Below are 20,540 nucleotides of genomic sequence, written 5' to 3' on the forward strand. Positions count from 1 at the left end.
CGGTCAGGTTCTTTAAAGGGGATGTCACGGTGGCAGTGACCCGGTCCGTGGCTCTGAGCGTCCAGTAATTAAAAATAGAGGACAATTATGTGGTGTTTGGTCGTGGCGCCAGCCATGGTGTTCGGCAATGGGCAGCTGACGCTGCGGTTTTGGTCCACTGGGGCTGTTGGTGACGCAGCAAAGATGGTTCAGCTCCCCACGGGTAGAGCGGGGCCCCAGGGCAAATATATTTAATTGTTCATATGGCGGTGAACTTTGGGGTGCAGAGGAAAAGTGAAGGACACAGGGAGGTGCAGTTTTCTTTACCTTTTACTTGAACGTAAATGGAATCTGGGGTACCACATACAGATGATGGATTGAGTCCAGCTTGCCTGGGGCATTCAGAGGATCCAGCCTGCCAGGTGTGGTTGGGGACCTTCCTTCTGCGCTCTCTTTTCATGTCTCTGCTGCTTGTAGCTAAGCTGCGACCCTCTCCTGCGTGATGATTGCTAACCTGTATTGCTGACAGCGTGAGCCTATATCACAGGCACTGTCTTGTTCACTGTTAGCCCCAGGCTCTTGGTCTGCTGCCGTGCCTTCAAGTGTTCAGTGTGGCCAAAGAACTTGCAGTCCCCTGCACTCCAGATTTGGCTGTCAGGGCATAAATCTCTTGCCCAGCCAAGGACTTTGGTGTCCTTTTTTATCAGCGCTTCGCTTTGGGGTCAGCTATACGCAATTTTAGCTCCCCAGAGCCCTTGTCTCTGCTCCTGTACCTTCCCCCTCCACAGACCAACTCCCACCGTCTCTGTCTTGTCATGAGCTCCAACTGCTCCCGTTTCCATAGCAACTCTCTTGTTTACTCTGTCAGCTGTCTTTTTACTGACTCACTATCCCCACCTGCTGGCCAGAATTTATAAGGAAGTTCCCCTTTCTCACCTGCAGTAGGAATCGTCATGTACACTGTGTTACCTGGCATGGGGACCCCCCTCTTGCCTCCAGGCATGACATCACCCCTTAGAGGGAGGCAATGTCACTATGGCAACCGGACTCTGGGGTGCCACAAATATTAGATGCTTCATGGAGTTCACCCAATTTTCATACATAAAAAAATGGTTTTATTTATCAATGCTTCAGTGCGATTTTTTTGGCCTGCAAAAAAAAAGTCGCATGCCTTTTTTTACAGAAAAAATCAACTTCCACTATAAAGTCCATCCATCGCTAGGAATATTGACTTAAAACTTTTTTTTGAGACTTGCCTGGACTCTGTTGCATTTATTTGCAGCATTTTTCTACTGGTGCGTTATATTATCTACATTAATATTTTTGCAATTCAAGAGACAGAAGAGAGATGATGTCTGATGTCATCCAGGTAAATGATACATATTACTAAAGTGATGACATAATAACTCACCAGTTATAAGCTTTGGTTTCAGTCAGTCCTTATTTACTCTTTATAGTCTCCAGATTGGTCTTCTTTTCCCGGACGGGAGCCTTCTTCCTCCCATCCAGGATATGTGCACTGATAGTGAAGAAATATTTGCCCTAACCTGAACTGGAGGACGATCTCAGTAAGGATCTTTTTTTTTTCCAAGTTAATGATTAAGTTGATATAATTGTTGATCTGGATGATATACTGTATATTATAACTGATGACCACTAATGCCTGGATATTGGGCATGGAGCAAGGAGCAAGGCTGAGCTCCACCAATGTTTTTCAACAGATAAAAGAAGGACCTTGTCATGGTTTTGCTGCACACAATTTATGGATGTATATACTGGAAATAGATAGATTACTTATCCATAAATTGTGCAAACGTTTCCTACAAATGTCTTTTTAATTGTAGAAGTTTCACTTCGCCTTGAATAAAGTCAAATCATCTCTATCAGTGGGATATGAACCAGAAGAATCTGGACATTTCCTTCTTTGTAAACCCAATAATATCCACATCTTCATCACACTTCATATTTACTGTTTTATTGTTGTTACATAGATTGGAATCAGAATAATTCTGGATTATAAGACGAGATCACAGAAATAAGTGACAGAATCATCCACATACTGAATATAACAGGGATTCTTCTTAGAGTTACAGGGTTGATGATAAACCAGAACTCGAGGACGTCGTAAAAACATTATCTTCTTTATTTATTCAACATCACACAAGATAAACAAGATAAACCTGAGTCTTTAAGTTTATATTGTCTATTATGTTTCATGTTGCATAAACAAAGAAGGTAATGATTTTACGACGTCATCAAGTGCTAGTTTATTATCAACTCTGCAAAAATTTACCATACCCTGGAACCACAGCCCACACCTTGCTGCAAGGCTGCTTAATGAATGGTGTGGGATTATGTACATAGGAGGATTGAACTGATTAAGTGGTTTCTTCCTATACTTCTTCTTAATTTCCTAAACTGAAAATGGGGAAGACTTGGTGTCAGTAGACCATTCAGAGTGATCAACGACGCTGTAGGCAATATTCATGCCAACTCCATCTAAAATTGCCCAAATATTCATTTCTGATCCACCCTGTCCTAGATGAGTGGCAGAAAGAGGGGTTTTTATAGAAAGTCATTAACATGGTATTGAATAGGTTTTCTAGGGTCTATTCTACTTGGTCTTCTAGGATCTATTCTACTTGGTCTTCTAAGGTCTATTCTACTTGACTTTCTAGGGTCTATTCTACTTGGTCTTCTAGGGCCTAATCTATATGGTGTTCTAGGGTCTATTCTACTTGGTCTTCTAGGGTCTATTCTACTTCGTCTTTGAGGGTCTATTCTACTTCATGGCTCTTTTACAAATACCCTTATAATGCTCACACATATGATAATATACAGATACATGCTGAAGCTACTAACAAATTAATCTAACATTTCATGGCAATAATCAACAAGGGACTAAACATTTATGTCCACCGTGTGGACCAGTACTGTAGAACTATAAAGGAGCTGTGGCTATTCTAAGGGAACGGGACAATCTTCTTTCTTCACACACTTAAAATTAGAAAATATATAGCCGTCATCACAGACACATGAAGGAGCAGTGTCACAGATATCAGGGCTATGTCCTTCTTCACAGTTTGGTTGGCAGGTGGATGCATTAGGCTCATAGTGCATGTTAGCTTCACATTTTCCTTCGCAATCTTCAGGCTTGACGCAGCCTGCAGGGGATGGGATAAGCCCGGAATCACATCTACAGCCATAATATTCATGGTAGGTACAGAGTTTCCCCTGATAGAAAGGACTGCTACAGGTTGTATCACAGCCAGTAATGAGTCCATAATGAGTGTTTGGAGGGCAAACTAGAACCAAAGAAGATGAAAATCTCATGTTAAAGAATTGTTACCAACCACAAAGTCCACTTTAGTCAATTACAATTTTTTTCTGACATTTTTGGCACAAGCACTGCAGGGTGAATATTGGCAACCTCCCACGTTCATATGTAGTGACTAACAACAAATAACTAGAGCTTGTTGGGTCTCCCATGTGATTAGGGTTTACCTCACACGATCAGTATATTTACGGAATGTGTCAATCGGCTTCATCAGGAACTTATTTGGATGGTTGATAATTGGGAAACGCAAGTTCATAAGAAAACTCACTCCAGATTATTGGCCCAACTAAACAGGCTGGTAAAACCATAATTTGTCTAGTGCAACTATTTTGTAAGCCAGCTTTACAATTATTGTTATCCACAGCACATCGTCGTGTGTAAACAGCAGATGAGCTGCCAAGAACAATGACGGTTCATGTGCACAGAACTATTAATGATCATTCTGTGCATATAGAATTCTGGTCAATCGGCAGTCATTTAACAGCCATGATTGTGCCGTGTAAACCAGTCATTAATAAAGGATCCTGATCACAGCCACTTTTTTACAGTCGGCTCATGGCCTCAGAGGAAGTTCTCATGCCACAGTGGCCACTGGAGGAGTTTTGCAGCAGCCCTCCCCTCGCATCATTTCTAGCAGCTTCCTCATTTCTGTCACTTTGCAGCAGGTTTCTCCTTTCTCGTTCTCTATCTTTACAGCAGCTCGTCCCTATTTCTAAGTTTGGGCAGCAGCTCTCCCCTTTCTCTTGTCATTTCTAGCAGCGTTCTCTATATTCTTTATATAGCAGCTCTCTCTTTTCTTAGCTTTGCAGTAGCTTTTCCCTCTCTCTTCCTAATGTTGTGCAGCAGTTCTTCCCCTTCTCTTGTCATTTCTAGCAGCGTTCTCTATATTCTTTATATAGCAGCTCTCTCTTTTCTTAGCTTTGCAGTAGCTTTTCCCTCTCTCTTCCTAATGTTGTGCAGCAGCTCTCCCCTTTCTCTTGTCATTTCTAGCAGCGTTCACTATACTCTTTATATAGCAGCTCTCTCTTTTCTTAGCTTTGCAGTAGCTTTTCCCTCTCTCTTCCTAATGTTGGGCAGCAGCTCTCCCCTTTCTCTTGTCATTTCTAGCAGCGTTCTCTATATTCTTTATATAGCAGCTCTCTCTTTTCTTATCTTTGCAGTAGCTTTTCCCTCTCTCTTCCTAATGTTGGGCAGCAGCTCTCCCCTTTCTCTTGTCATTTCTAGCAGCGTTCACTATACTCTTTATATAGCAGCTCTCTCTTTTCTTAGCTTTGCAGTAGCTTTTCCCTCTCTCTTCCTAATGTTGTGCAGCAGTTCTTCCCCTTCTCTTGTCATTTCTAGCAGCGTTCTCTATATTCTTTATATAGCAGCTCTCTCTTTTCTTATCTTTGCAGTAGCTTTTCCCTCTCTCTTCCTAATGTTGGGCAGCAGCTCTCCCCTTTCTCTTGTCATTTCTAGCAGCGTTCACTATACTCTTTATATAGCAGCTCTCTCTTTTCTTATCTTTGCAGTAGCTTTTCCCTCTCTCTTCCTAATGTTGGGCAGCAGCTCTCCCCCTTCTCTTGTCATTTCTAGCAGCGTTCTCTATATTCTTTATATAGCAGCTCTCTCTTTTCTTATCTTTGCAGTAGCTTTTCCCTCTCTCTTCCTAATGTTGTGCAGTAGCTCTCCCCTTTCTCTTGTCATTTCTAGCAGCGTTCACTATACTCTTTATATAGCAGCTCTCTCTTTTCTTAGCTTTGCAGTAGCTTTTCCCTCTCTCTTCCTAATGTTGGGCAGCAGCTCTCCCCTTTCTCTTGTCATTTCTAGCAGCGTTCACTATACTCTTTATATAGCAGCTCTCTCTTTTCTTAGCTTTGCAGTAGCTTTTCCCTCTCTCTTCCTAATGTTGTGCAGCAGTTCTCCCCTTTCTCTTGTCATTTCTAGCAGCGTTCACTATACTCTTTATATAGCAGCTCTCTCTTTTCTTAGCTTTGCAGTAGCTTTTCCCTCTCTCTTCCTAATGTTGTGCAGCAGCTCTCCCCCTTCTCTTGTCATTTCTAGCAGCGTTCTCTATATTCTTTATATAGCAGCTCTCTCTTTTCTTATCTTTGCAGTAGCTTTTCCCTCTCTCTTCCTAATGTTGGGCAGCAGCTCTCCCCTTTCTCTTGTCATTTCTAGCAGCGTTCACTATACTCTTTATATAGCAGCTCTCTCTTTTCTTATCTTTGCAGTAGCTTTTCCCTCTCTCTTCCTAATGTTGGGCAGCAGCTCTCCCCCTTCTCTTGTCATTTCTAGCAGCGTTCTCTATATTCTTTATATAGCAGCTCTCTCTTTTCTTATCTTTGCAGTAGCTTTTCCCTCTCTCTTCCTAATGTTGTGCAGTAGCTCTCCCCTTTCTCTTGTCATTTCTAGCAGCGTTCACTATACTCTTTATATAGCAGCTCTCTCTTTTCTTAGCTTTGCAGTAGCTTTTCCCTCTCTCTTCCTAATGTTGGGCAGCAGCTCTCCCCTTTCTCTTGTCATTTCTAGCAGCGTTCACTATACTCTTTATATAGCAGCTCTCTCTTTTCTTAGCTTTGCAGTAGCTTTTCCCTCTCTCTTCCTAATGTTGTGCAGCAGCTCTCCCCCTTCTCTTGTCATTTCTAGCAGCGTTCTCTATATTCTTTATATAGCAGCTCTCTCTTTTCTTATCTTTGCAGTAGCTTTTCCCTCTCTCTTCCTAATGTTGTGCAGCAGCTCTCCCCTTTCTCTTGTCATTTCTAGCAGCGTTCACTATACTCTTTATATAGCAGCTCTCTCTTTTCTTAGCTTTGCAGTAGCTTTTCCCTCTCTCTTCCTAATGTTGTGCAGCAGTTCTTCCCTTTCTCCTGCACTCTCCTTTTACAGCAACTCTCCACTTTCTCCTTCTCTACAATTGCAGCAGCTCTTCCAAGTCTCTGGTCATTTTTAGCAGCTCTCTCTCTATGCAGCAGTTTTCTCCTCTCTATTGTTCTCTTTTCCTTTTTCTGCAGAAGCTGTCCCCTGTCATGACTCTGGACAGGATGGTGCTGCCTCCATCCTGGTCAGGTCAGGGTTAATTTTAGTCCACCTCTTTGGTTCTGGGGTGGCCATTTAGCGTTGGCAGTTCCTGGATTGTGTGTCGGTGACACGTCTGTATACTCGGCTTGTGGTTGCTGACCCAGGTTTACGTTGTGCCTCTGTGCTTGTGTGTCTTGCTGTGTATGACTTGGTTCTGTTCCCTGACTGCTGCCTTTGCATTCTGCTTTGTACTGCTCTGTCTCTCCTGGTAATCAGAACTCATGGCTTGTCCCTGTTTACTCTGTGTCTTATCCTTCGGTACATTGCTCCCTCCTGGCTTTGACCCTCGGCTCTCCTTGACTACGTTTTCTGTTTGTGCTCTGCACCCTGTGTGAGTAGAGAACCGTGTGCACTAACTACTAAGGAAGGTGCCGTAATAGGGTCCCACACCATGAAGTAATAAAAATAAACTAGGCACTCAACTTAAAGTCCCCTGGCTTATTTACCATTGGGGATTTTCCTCTTTTAACGCCCCATACTTTTGTGAAAGTGACAATACTGAGACGTGCCTCACTAAATATCCACAGGATTCCCACGAATCCCTGACACTCCTGTATCGTTTTTAATTATAAAGGCCAAATGCAGCCGAAACGCTTTGCCTTGACTGCACCCTGTGTGGTCAGTGTCCCTGCATTCACATGCGGTGGCTCCGCCCCCTGGTGAAGTGACTGCTCAGTGCCAGGTCCTGAACTGCATTAGTTTAAGGTCCTTGAGCTTGGCGTGCCTTGTTTCTGCACTCCCTAGATTTATGCAAGTGCCCCCGATAGGCAGCACCAGTGACATCTTAGGTGTCATGACATCCCCTTTCTCCTTCACTCACATTTTATAGCAGCTCTCCCCTTTCTCTGTTCTCTTTCTGCAGCAGCTCTCCCCTTTTTCCTGTCCTTTTCTTTTGCACCAGCTCTCTCCTTTGTCCTTTATCTTTCAGCAGCTGCTCTCCTCTTTATTTTGCTCTTTCCTTTTGCAGTATCTCTACTCTTTCTCCTTTGTCCTTTTGCAGTAGCTGTCCCCTTTTTCCTGCCCTTTCCTTTTGCAGTGGCTCACCCTTCTCCTGTCCTTTCCTTTTTTAGCAGCTCTCGCCTTTCTCCTTTGTCCTTTTGCAGTAGCTCTCCCCTTTTTCCTGCCCTTTCCTTTTGCAGTGGCTCACCCTTCTCCTGTCCTTTCCTTTTTTAGCAGCTCTCGCCTTTCTCCTTTGTCCTTTTGCAGTAGCTCTCCCCTTTCTCCTGCCCTTTCCTTTTGCAGTGGCTCACCCCTTTCTCCTTTGTCCTTTTGCAGTAGCTCTCCCCTTTCTCTAGCCCTTTCCTTTTGCAGCAGCTCTCGCCTTTCTCCTTTTGCAGTAGCTCTCCCCTTTCTCCTGCCCTTTCCTTTTTTAGCAGCTCTTGCCTTTCTCCTTTGTCCTTTTGCAGTAGCTCTCCCCTTTCTCTAGCCCTTTCCTTTTGCAGCAGCTCTCTGTAGTGAAACCTCCACCAGGGGGAGCTGGTGAGGGAAGAGAGGTTATACACTAAGAGCAGCAACCCTGAGCAACAGCACAAGTGCCACAGGTAACGAGAGAGAATAGTCAGACGAACCGAGTCAGAAACTAGCAGGAGCAGACGTACCAGAAGGAGCAGCAAAACACGTAGTCAAAATACCAAAGCCGAGAGTCAGAAAGCCAGAACATGAGCACGGGGTCCAAAACGTGAGACGAAATACGTGGTCGGGGTACAAGCCAGGGAGTCAGATGCCAGAGAGGGAACGTAACAGCAGAGACGAATACCAAGAGACGGGGTCAGAAATCAGTCCGGGTCATACACGTGAATATCAGTCAAAGGCAGGAGGATCACCAGGGTACAAGGGTCAGCGGCTCTAAACTGCAAGCTTGAGCTATCACTAACACTGGTCAGCAGGCTTTGAGGGATTTAAATAGCCCAGCTAGCTCCAGAACGAGGCTGAGGAGATTAACCCCCGCATGACCAGTCCGGAGTGAAGACAGCAGAAGATAAACTCCGGACTGGACCATGACACTCTCCCCTTTCTCTTGCCCTTTCCTTTTGCAGAAGCTCTCCTCTTTCTCCTTTGTCCTTTCCTTTTGCACCAGCTCTCCCATTTTCCCTGCCCTTTACTTTTATAGCACCTCTCCCCTTTTCTTGACCTTTCCTTTTACAGCAGCACTCCCCTTTCTCATGCTCTTTCCTTTTGCAGCAGCTCTCCCCTTTTTCCTGCCCTTTTTTCACAGCAGGTCTCCCCTTTCTCTTGTCATTTTAGCAGCTTTCTCCTTTTTTCCTAAACAGCTGTTCTCTCCTCTTTCTTATTCTCTTACTTTGAAACAGCTTTCTGTTCTCTCCTTCATTCTCATGGCAGCAGCTTTCTGCTCTCTATTTATCTCTGATTGCATTTTGAATTTACAGCAGTCTTCTCTTTCCTTCTTTTGCAGTAACCCCTCATAACTTTCTCTCTTTTCAACCCCTCTGCCCTCTCCCATTCTTTTTTGCAGCATCTCTTTTTTCCCCTTTTTTCTCACTCTCTATTTACATACAGTGGGAAAAAAAAGTATTTAGTCAGCCACCAATTGTGCATGTTCTCCCACTTAAAAAGATGAGAGAGGCCTTTAATTGACATCATAGGTAGATCACAAGAGAGACAAAATAAGAAAGCAAATCCAGAAAATCACCTTGTCTCATTTGGCAAGATTTATTTTGCAAATTATGGTGGAAAATAAGTATTTGGTCACCTAAAACCATGCAAGAATTCAGGATCTCACAGAACTGTAACGCCTTCTTTAAGAGGCTCCTCTGTCCTCCACTCATTACCTGTAGTAATGACACCTGTTTGAACTTGTTATCTGTGTAAAAGACACCTGTGCACAACCTCAGTCACACTCCTAACTCCACTACAATGAAGACCAAAGAGCTGGATGATGTAATCACTCAGCGGCCGGCTGTGCCAGAGAGAGGAAGTTGCCAGTGATGGTGATGCTTCAGCTGCGGGGAAACCTGCAGAGAGGTGAGAGAAGTTGTGTGTGTGTTTTCTGTAAGTACAGTATGTGTGTTGTATGTGTGTGGAGATGAGTGGTGGTGTGTGTGTGTGCATGCGCAGCACTGTAGGGGAATGTGCAGAGAGGTGAATGGTGTTGTGTATGTCTGTGTGTAGGTGGAGGAGATGGCAATGATGGGGTAATGGGGAAAAGAGAATGATGGGGTGATGGAGAGGGCAATGATGGGGATGGTGGGGGAGGAGGAAATGATGGAAGTGGTGGAATGGGCAAGGATGAGGATTGTGGGGGAGGAGAAGATGATGGACTTAGTGGAATGGGCAAGGATGGGGATAGTGGGGGAGAAGGCAATGATGGAGGTGGTGGGAAGGGCAATAATGGGGTGGAGGGGGACGAAATGATGGAGGTGGTGGAAAGAACAATGATGGGGTGGTGGGGTAGAATGCAATGATGGTGGTGGTGGAAAGGACAATGATGGGGTGGTGGGGGAGAATGCAATGATGGTGGTGGCGGAAAGGACAATGATGGTGGTAGTGGAAAGGGCAATAATGGGGGTGGTGGGAGAGGAGGAAATGATGGAGGTTGTGGAATGGGCAATGATGGGGTGGGGGAGAGGACAATAATGGGATGCGGGGGGAAGGAGGACAATGAGAGGTGTGGGGGATTGCGATGGGAAGAAAACACTTATAATGGACATAGGAACAGGGAGAGGTGGAGGAAGACATTATTATCATTATGTACTAGATGTGGGCCCAATGCTATCACATCGGGAGGGCAGTGACATCACGATGGGGGCAGCTTTGTGGCGCTGGGAGTTGCGCTGGGGGTGGCGGCCCACCCACCTCTGTGCAGTCACAGCCGGCAGGAAAGACGGTGTTTTGCGGCCTGTGCTGGAGATGGTGTGTGGCGCCACCAGAGGGTGGCCGCACCCCATCTCCAGCACAGGCCGCAAGCCGCGGTCTTTCCTGCCGGCTGTGACTGCACGGAGGCGGGTGGGCAGGCAGTGGTGGGTCCGGCAGTGGATCCAGCAGCGGCGGGGGGTCCGGCGGTCGGTCCAGCAGCGGCGGGGGGTCCTGGCGGTGGGTCCGGCGGCGGCGGGGGGTCCTGGCGGCGGCGGGGTCCGGCGGCGGGTCCAGCGGTGTGGGGGTTCCAGAGGTGTCCCGCTGGTGGTACTGTGGAAGGGCCTGGTACCACCAGCGGGTGCCATATTGGAATACCTATCACTTGGGTATTCCAATATGGCAGTCGGCGTACTTCCGGGGCGGTGCGGTGGATAGTGGGATTCGAGGACATCCAGACGGAAGTGGATGACAGACAATTTAAGGCAATTATATAAATAGATAACACAGACCCTTAGCATATAGTGTACTCACTAATTCTGTATAACACCATCCTTAGTTACATTGTTTCATCTTTTATTATGTATAACACCGTCCCTTATTACGTACCGTCCTCTCTAGTTATATATGGTGCCGTCCCTTATTATATAGCTTCCTCTGCTGTTATGTACTGTGCTGTCTCTTACATAGTGTATTCTTGTTAATTTTGTTATTCACAGTGCCCTCTTTTATTACATAGTCCCCTCTCTTTTTAGATATAAAATGACTGCTGATGGAGGAGCGACCAGTCCATAAGCTCCTCCATTAAAAAAGAAGCTTTCCCATGCTCCATCAGCCATCATTGCATTATACAGCTAACAAGACAGGATGGTATGTAATAAAAACCAGGACTCTATACCGTATAATCCAATATGTAAGGGACTGTACATAACATGAGAGAGCGCTGTATAATAAGGGATGGTAATATACATAATATAGGAGACCATGTAATATATATACATCTATGTGTGTGTGTGCCTATATATATATATACTGTGTATATATATATATATATATATATATATATATATATATATATATATATATATACACACTGTATATATATATATATATATACACTGTATATCTAAATATATAGATATATACATACTGCTAAAAAAAAAATAAAGGGAACACATCCTATATATCACTGAATGACAAATTCCAGTTGCCAAAATTTATTCATTACACATGTAATGCATTGAGAGCAATAAAACATAAAAATGATTATTGTAAATTAAAATTAATATGAGGTGTGATTGACTTGGAGTTAGATGGTGTTTAAGTGTTCCCTTTATTTTTTTGGAGCCGTTGAGCAGTGTATACAATATATATATATATATATATATATATATATACACACACTCACTGGCCACTTTATTAGGTACACCTGTCCAACTGTGTGTTAAGACTTAATTTCTAATCAGCCAATCACATGGCGGCAACTCAGTGCATTTAGGCATGTAGACATGGTCAAGACAATCTCCTGCAGTTCAAACCGAGCATCAGTATGGGGAAGAAAGGTGATTTGAGTGCCTTTGAACGTGGCATGATTGTTGGTGCCAGAAGGGCTGGTCTGAGTATTTCAGAAACTGCTGATCTACTGGGATTTTCACGCACAACCATCTCTAGGGTTTACAGAGAATGGTCCGAAAAAGAAAAAAAATCCAGTGAGCGGCAGTTCTGTGGCCGGAAATGCCTTGTTGATGCCAGAGGTCAGAGGAGAATGGGCATACTGGTTCGAGCTGATAGAAAGGCAACAGTGACTCAAATTGCCACCCGTTACAACCAAGGTAGGCAGAAGAGCATCTCTGAACGCACAGTGCGTCGAACTTTGAGGCAGATGGGCTACAGCAGCAGAAGACCACACTGGGTACCACTCCTCTCAGCTAAGAACAGGAAACTGAGGCTACAATTTGCACAAGCTCATCGAAATTGGACAGTAGAAGATTGGAAAAACGTTGCCTGGTCTGATGAGTCTCGATTTCTGCTGCGACATTCGGATGGTAGGGTCAGAATTTGGCGTAAACAACATGAAAGCAGGGATCCATCCTGCCTTGTATCAACGGTTCAGGCTGGTGGTGGTGGTGTCATGGTGTGGGGAATTTTTTCTGGGCACTCTTTGGGCCCCTTGGTACCAATTGAGCATCGTTGCAACGCCACAGCCTACCTGAGTATTGTTGCTGACCATGTCCATCCCTTTATGACCACAATGTACCCAACATCTGATGGCTACTTTCAGCAGGATAATGCGCCATGTCATAAAGCTCGAATCATCTCAGATTGGTTTCTTGAACATGACAATGAGTTTACTGTACTCAAATGGCCTCCTCAGTCACCAGATCTCAATCCAATAGAGCATCTTTGGGATGTGGTGGAACGGGAGATTCGCATCAGGGATGTGCAGCCAACAAATCTGCGCCAACTGTGTGATGCCATCATGTCAATATGGTCCAAAATCTCTGAGGAATGCTTCCAGCACCTTGTTGAATCTCTGCCACGAAGAATTGAGGCAGTTCTGAAGGCAAAAGGGGGTCCAACCCGTTACTAGCATGGTGTACCTAATAAAGTGGCCAGTGAGTGTATATATATATATATATATATTAGCTTTGCCGCCATGAAAGGAAGGGAGCCCAGACACATTTCTTGCACAGGGGCCCCAAGCTGTCAGTGTCCGCCCCTGACCAGGACTCTCCAGATCTCAACTCCATAGAAAACCTTTGGAGGGATTTGAAAGTCCGTGCTGCCCAGCGACAGGCCCAAAACATCACTGCTCTAGAGGAGATCTGTATGAAGGAATGGGACAACATACCACTAACAGTGTGTGCCAACCTTGTGAAGACTTACAGGAAACGTTTGACCTCTGTCATTGCCAACAAAGGATATATAACAAAATATTGAGATTAACTTTTGCTAATGACCAAATACTTATTTTCCACCATAATTAGAAAAATAAATCTTGCCAAATCAGACAAGGTGATTTTCTGGATTTGTTTTCTCATTTTGATTCTCATAGTTGTGGTCTACCTATGATGTCAATTACAGGCCTCTCTCATCTTTTTAAGTGGGAGAACTTGCACAATTGGTGGCTGACTAAATACTTTTTTCCCACTGTATCTTTTCCTTAACAATTGAAAATTCTGCTCACCTGTTTTCTTTATACTGTAACAGTCGGTCTGCCACTGTAACACTGTAATGAGATTAAAAAGCTTTTATTATTATGATGATTACTATTTTGCAACTATTATTTTTGTCTGTGTAATTATATATATATATATTATTCACGGATCAGATAAATAACAGCTAATGAAGTACAGATGTGAAATAAGACTCACCTGCCATCAAGAAGACTACAGAAAGTGTCAGGAAGCCCATGTCTTCTGTAGATTGGAGACTGCAAGTGACTTGTTATAATATCACAATTCTGGGATGGTCGTCTATGTACTGTTGAACAGAGTTCTCCGTTGTGCCATTTATAGGACCAGATCCGTAATATTTGCATACATCATTACATATCTGTTCATTATTTCATTGTGCAACATGTCCTTAAATGAAGCAATAATAAAATGTGATGAAACAAGGAAGGATGAGATGTCTCATAATTAATAAATACTAGCTTGGCCCGTGCAAAATTTTCACACATTGGTCATCGGGGGCGCAAGCAATTTCAGAAAAAGCAAGCTGGCCAAATGAAAATGTATTTCATGAGCTGATGAACACAGACAGGTATTTATATATATATATAAAAAAAAATAAAAAACAAAAAACAAATCTGAACTGAGACAAGTAAGTTAATGTGTATGCACAATGTAAGTGCATATTAACACATGACCATTAACCAGAGAAAACGAAAAGCAAAAAACACAAATATCCTGACCTAAAAAGTAAAAAATGTATACTGCAAATAATGCATAAAGGTAATAATAGTAATAAGGTTATTTAGTAAACATAATTTTGATCAAAATAATGTACAAGCCATCCCGCCACGTCACGGCAACCCTTGTGGGACAGTCCTACTCTAGTATTTAAAACCTTTTCACTTGCCAAGTGGCGTGAATGTGAATAAGGGTCGAGCGGCTGAACCACTAGTAACAGCTTAGGCCAGACTGGATGGCTTTCCCAGCTCAGAAAGAGGGCGGTCACACCCATATATGCACTGAATGCACAATGAAATGAATAAAAAACAAATCTGAACTGAGAAAAGTAAAGGTATTTATATATGTAGAATGGTAATACAATAAATTGTTTTTATAAGTAGAGCCCAGAAAATGTTTTCCGGTTGAGGTGCCACCTGCAGGTCATTGTGTCTTTCTGCAGGTTTATGAAAATTAATGTTTAAACTGTATTTAGTGATAAAATTGTGAATGTGTGTTTTTTTTTAGCTGCTTTCTTGCTGAAGGGAGCAAGTTTACCTTTCAAATGGTGTATCGTGTGTGCTGGGGCGAAGTATTCAGCGAAAAAGCAGTGCATGTTTACAAATGTGTTGGTAGTGTGCTTTGGGGTACAGTGGTGCCACCTGCAGGTCATTTTTCCTTACTGTAGGTTTATGAAAATTAATGTTTAAACTGTATTTTGTGATCAAATCGTGGATGTGTGGTTTGTTTGGCTATTTTCTTGCTGAAGGGGGCAAGTTTACCTTTCAATTGGTGTATCATTTGTGTGTGTGGGTGCAGTATGACCGGAGATACAAAGGAATCACCGAAAAACAGTGTTTAGAAATAATAGCATACATACCTTATTTTATACAAAAGGGCTCAGATTCTTCCAGCTACAAAATAGATGTCCAACTTTGGTCTTAAAGGTAATGTGTCATAAAAAATGTAGTTTTGTAAATCAGGTTTAACATTTTGTTTCCATATCACAGTCTTTAGAATCTTGCAATTTTCACACTGGTCACTGGGGCGGGTTTAGACTCTCTCCTCCTGTTTCAGCAAATCCACATGTACATTTGCAGCAAGGAACAGACTCACACCCTTACTTTTGCATTGAAGCATCTATTGAGCATGTGCAAAGGTCATTGTGAAAATTGCAATACTACCTAATTTTGTTGTTAATGTAGATCAATTGTGGGGAAACAAACAAAAGGTTTCATACAATACGTGGAACACATAAACTTGAGTTAATCTCCACAAAGAAACCAAGTGAACTGCACTAGAGCGTTGCTTCAATCACTATTAAATGTGATGAATAATCCTTTTAAACTGAATAATAGAGCATACTTGTGTAAGAAGGTGAGACAAGACGGAGTCAGCGGTGTGCGGTGCCCTTTAAGGCCGGAGCTATCGGGGCTTTCACCACTGCTAGCGGGGGGAGAATTCCCCTGGGAGGGAGAAACCATCTGGTCAGACAGCAGGGGGTGCGGGGTACTTAAGGGGGCCTGAGCATGGGAACGGGTCAGATATGGCGGGAAGGTGACAGGAGACAGTTCACTCCCTCTCTGCAGCTCCTACTGACGACTCCCCTGTTTCCAGACCTCCGTGTGCTAACTTGAAGATTACCCCTGACGCTATTGAGTTACCGTCTGTATCCAAACCACTGAATACCTCTGCTACACCCAAATACTGTTACAACAGCCTAGAGACTACTCTGAGAGACCTCAGGTTGTTGTGGCTAGTGTACGTGCTCACTACCCGTGCCCAGCGCCATTTCTGAGACATTCATGCAACGGACTGTTTCCACGTTCCAGCATACCAGAGACAAAGAGGAATGAATCCTTTGGCACTGTTGGGCGGCAGTATTACTCATTTCTTCAGAGCAGAGCCAGAGACTTTGTGCATCGTTTGAGACACCGACAGGAGATATTACAGCCTTCCTCCTGTCAGAACTTCAACCGATAAGTGTCCCGTTTATCTTCTATATTCTCTTTGCCATTGTCTTTACCTCCTTGCGAGGAATATTACTGTTATCGATTGTTTAGTGAATACTTGTTAACCCCTTCTCAGTCTCCGGTTACTCACTGCATCAAACAAACTGCTTTCTCCTTTACACTTTTCCAATGCGGGGTGCTCAACAGTGAAAGTACATATTCTGTCTCATTATCCTAAAGAAAAAAAAATGTGGCACTCACCATTAGGATTCAATATTCCAAAGTCTTTTTTATTTCATCCATGCAACAAAAGACATTATACAGGATTTGCGGGCTGGGGAGGCATGCAGGGAGCGTGCGAGTTCTTCAATCGGTCATTTTCTGATTAAACGTTGACTTTAAAGACCCTGAATAGTTTGTCTGCTTTGTCGTATGCTATGATTTCTGATGCATTGTATGAGAGTCTATAATAGTCACAACTCCCCTATAATCAGTTGACGCTCTCTAGCATTTCCATACTTTACACTGCATCTATGGATTTCCAACAATTTGTGGTGAATCTAGATAGTGAGAAAACATCACAGGTCGAAGCTTACCCATAGAGATGTGGAGAGAACGTTATAAAATACTGATGACACTGTACAGATAGTGTGTGACAGCTCAGCAGTGAAAAAGATTAGTGTGTGTGAAAAAAAAAAATATATACAGGTTTCATTGATAGGAAAAAGGAGTAGAAGAGTCAGAGCATTTGTAAGGGCAAGGGGGTGCACATAGCTAGCAGCTCGCTTGGTCGATGTGGTGGTAGAGGTGCTGCTGTAATTTAATCACACATATGCACTTTTTCAAAGCAATCGGAGAATTTGAAGGACTATCAATTTGGGGATAATAAATTTGCCGAAATTTGAATTTCCTGCCAAAATTCTGAAAAAGCGAAGAATTCATATTTCACATCAGTATATCTGGGAACAAGCACCAACCCAGCAGAAAATCATTAAATGGAGAGATGTGAAATGATTAGAAACAACTAACTCATTAGCAGCTATACACAGAAATAGATACAGGGTGTATTGAAAGTATTCAGACCCCTTTACATTTTTAACTCTGTGTTTCAATGCAGCAATTTGGTAACTTCAAAATAGTTCATTTCTTTCTTATTAATGTACACTCTGCACCCCATCTTGAAAAACAGAAATGTAGACATTTTTGCAAAGTTATTAAAAAATAAAAACTGAAATATCACATGGTCATAAGTATTCATACCCTTTGTTCATACACTTATATATAAGTCACATGCTGTCCTTTTCCTTGTGATCATCCTTGAGATCGTTCTACTCCTTCATTGGAGTCCAGCTGTGTTTAATTAAACTGATAGGACTTGATTTGTAAAGGGACACACCTGTCCATATAAGACCCCACAGCTCACAGTGCATGTCAGACCAAATGAGAATCATGAGGTCATAGGAACTGGCCAAGGAGCCCAGAGAAAGAATTGTGGCAAGGCACAGATCTGGCCGGCCAAGGTTACAAAAGAATTTATGCAGTACTCAAGGTTCCTAAGAACACAGTGGCCTCCATAATCCTTAACCCCTTCACGACCAATGACACCACATAGACGTCATGAAATCCTGTGCCATTATGACCAGTGACGCCTATGTGGCATCATGACTTTAAAGCCCCACTGCGGGTCGGGTGACCGGGGTCACTGAAAGGTCACCCTACCCGCAGATACATGGGGCTTTGTACTTCACCACAAGGGGTGTGGCTTCGCCTCCACGTGGCTACGATCGCTCTGATTGGCTGTTAAAAGTGAAACAGCCAATCAAAGCGATAGTAATATTTCATCAATGAAAATTGAAAATTGATGAAATATTACAATCCAGCCATGGCCGATGCTGCAGTAGCATCGGACATGGCTGATGACACCGATCCAACCCCCCACTGCCCCCAGCCACTGAATGACAGCGGTGATGTGATGCCATTGTCATCATCTGCTCCCCCCGCCTTCCCTCCGCTCCCCCCCACCTTCCAATTACCTCCCCTCCCACCCCCCGTTACCTACCGAGTGCCGCTTTAGCTCCCGGTGTCCCGCGGTCCCGGACCATGGGCGCCGCCATATTGGAAAATGGCAGGCGCATGCTCAGTGCGCCCGCCGGCTGCCTATTCCATTCATTCATTTTGATCACTGTGATAAACTCTCACAGTGATCAAAATAGAATGAAAAGTAAATAAACCCCCCATTTATCACCCCCATAGTCAGGAACAAATAATAAAATAAAGAAATTATTTTTATTTTTCCATCAGGGTTAGGGTTAGAATTAGGGTTAGGGTTGGAAATAGGGTTAGGGTTAGGGTGGAATTAGGGTTAGGGTTGGAATTAGGGTTAGGATTAGAATTAGGTTTAGGGTTGGAATTAGGGTTAGGGTTGGAAATAGGGTTAGGGTTGGAATTAGGTTTAAGATTAGGGTTAGGGATGTGTTGGGGTTAGCGTTGGGATTAGAGTTAGGCTTGTGGTTAGGGTTATGGTTAGGGTTGGGATTAGGGTTAGGGGTGTGTTGGGGTTAGGGTTATGGTTAGGGGTGTGTTGGGGTTAGGGTTGGAGTTCGAATTGAGGGGTTTCCACTGTTTAGGCACATCAGGGGGTCTCCAAACGCGACATGGTGCAACCATTGATTCCAGCCAATTTTCGTTCAAAAAGTCAAACGATGCTCCCTCCCTTCCCAGCCCCGACGTGTGCCCAAACAGTGGTTTACCCCAACATATGGGATATCAGCGTACTCAGGAAAAATTGCACAGCAACGTTGGGGGTCTAATTTCTCCTGATACCCTTGGGAAAATAAAAAATTGGGGGCTAAAAAATTATTTTTGTGGAAAAAACAATATTTTTTTTATTTTCACGTCTCTGCGTTATAAACTTCTGTGAAGCACTCGGGGGTTCAAAGTGCTCACCACACATCTAGATAAGTTCCTTGGAAGGTCTAGTTTCCAAAATGGGGTCACTTGTGGGTTTTTTTACTGTTTAGGCACATCAGGGGCTCTGCAAACGTAACGATGACCGCAGACCATTCCTTCAAAGTCAGCATTTCAAAACGTCACTACTTCCATTCCGAGCCCTTACGTGTGCCCAAACAATGGTTCCCCCATATATGGGGTACCAGGGTACTCAGGACAAACTGGACAAGAACTTTTGGGGTCCAATTTATCCTGTTACGCTTGTGAAAAAAAATTTTGGGCTAAAAATCATTTTTTTTACGCAAAAAAATGATTTTTTATTTTCACGGCTCTGCGTTATAAACTTCTGTGAAGCACTTGGCAAATTCGGATGGCTGGGAAGTCAGTGTGTCGCCCCGACACGCATTTCGGAGATATACTCCTTCGTCAGGGGTCTCCGAAACGCGCGTCTGGGCGACACGCTGACCGCCCGGCCATCCGAATTTTCGTCCCCTGAGGTAACTCTTATCCAGCGCTGTTAATTCTTATGTGAGTGGGTGTTATCATGTGCTCCCCCCTGGGGGTGGGTATAATGCCTCTCCATATATGTGGTGCCTTATTATCAGTATTGTCTATGAAGTTATGCAGATGTTAATCTAGTGGCCACATTTGCAGTTTGGCTGTGCCGTTTTAATTGTAATCGGCACTTATATATATACGCACATATATGTATTGGATACCCCCGAGGGAGAGAGGTATATCTTTTATCCTCCTCACCTATAGGTTCACCTTATTTCCTCATATTGCACCGGAGAGTACATCAGGTGGTCTATTTTTATATTCTCTGTAAATGGCTGTATTTCAGATGATTAATACTAATATAATACAATATATATATTTTTTGGACTGGCAAGGTTGACTCGTCCATGAGTACTGCTGCACTTTCATGTTTGTTTGTAGCACATGTTCCCCATGCTCCCCGTTTTTGTCATTTCCCCCTAATAAAGGAGTTACTTTTTCTACCTTTGGATCTAGAGTTGAGCGAAACGGGTCGAACAATTTCAAAAGTCGCCGACTTTTGGCAAAGTCGGGTTTCATGAAACGAAACCCGACCCTAGGATGAGGTCGGCCACGAGGTCGGCGACTTACGCGCCAAAGTCGCGTTTCAAAAGTTTGTTTAGCGCTCTTTTTCAGCCAATCAGGATCCACGGACACTGTGGGCAATGTGATGACATAGGCAGGGGTCACCACCATCTTTCAGAAGGGCATGCAAGTGATTGGCTTGCTTTGGTGGGCGTCACAGGGGTTATAAAAGGGCGTGCACGCCGACCGCCATCTTACTTCTGCCGATCTTAGCATAGGGAGAGGTTGCTGATTCTGTAGGGAGAGTGTTAGGCAGGGAAGAAGACAAAAAAACTGCTTCTGCTGCTAGTGATTTTGCCTGTGCAACACACCAGTCACTGTGTGTGCAGTGCAAGGGGAGGCTATATTGTGGTGGATCAGCGGTGTTGGTTGTTAGGCTGCCTTCTAAGGCTTCCTGACAGCTGCATTGCTGTTTCCCCACTGCTCTGCAAACTGCTT

The 20,540-nt window shown here is 43.7% G+C and overlaps 1 long non-coding RNA gene across 1 annotated transcript; it reads right to left on the reverse strand.

Moving 5' to 3' along the window:
- Positions 1-1,938: 1,938 nt before the first annotated feature.
- On the reverse strand, positions 1,939-14,009 carry LOC141085255 (uncharacterized). Its single transcript, XR_012231251.1, has 3 exons — positions 13,561-14,009; positions 13,374-13,415; positions 1,939-3,284 (listed from the first exon to the last, which is right to left on the reverse strand). It is a non-coding gene; the product is annotated as an uncharacterized lncRNA (long non-coding RNA).
- Between the last annotated feature and the right edge of the window lie 6,531 nt (positions 14,010-20,540).

Source organism: Dendrobates tinctorius, unplaced genomic scaffold (assembly GCF_039654945.1).
Source record: "Dendrobates tinctorius isolate UK_male_01 unplaced genomic scaffold, ASM3965494v1 ptg000028l, whole genome shotgun sequence".
Lineage (NCBI taxonomy): Eukaryota > Metazoa > Chordata > Amphibia > Anura > Dendrobatidae > Dendrobates > Dendrobates tinctorius.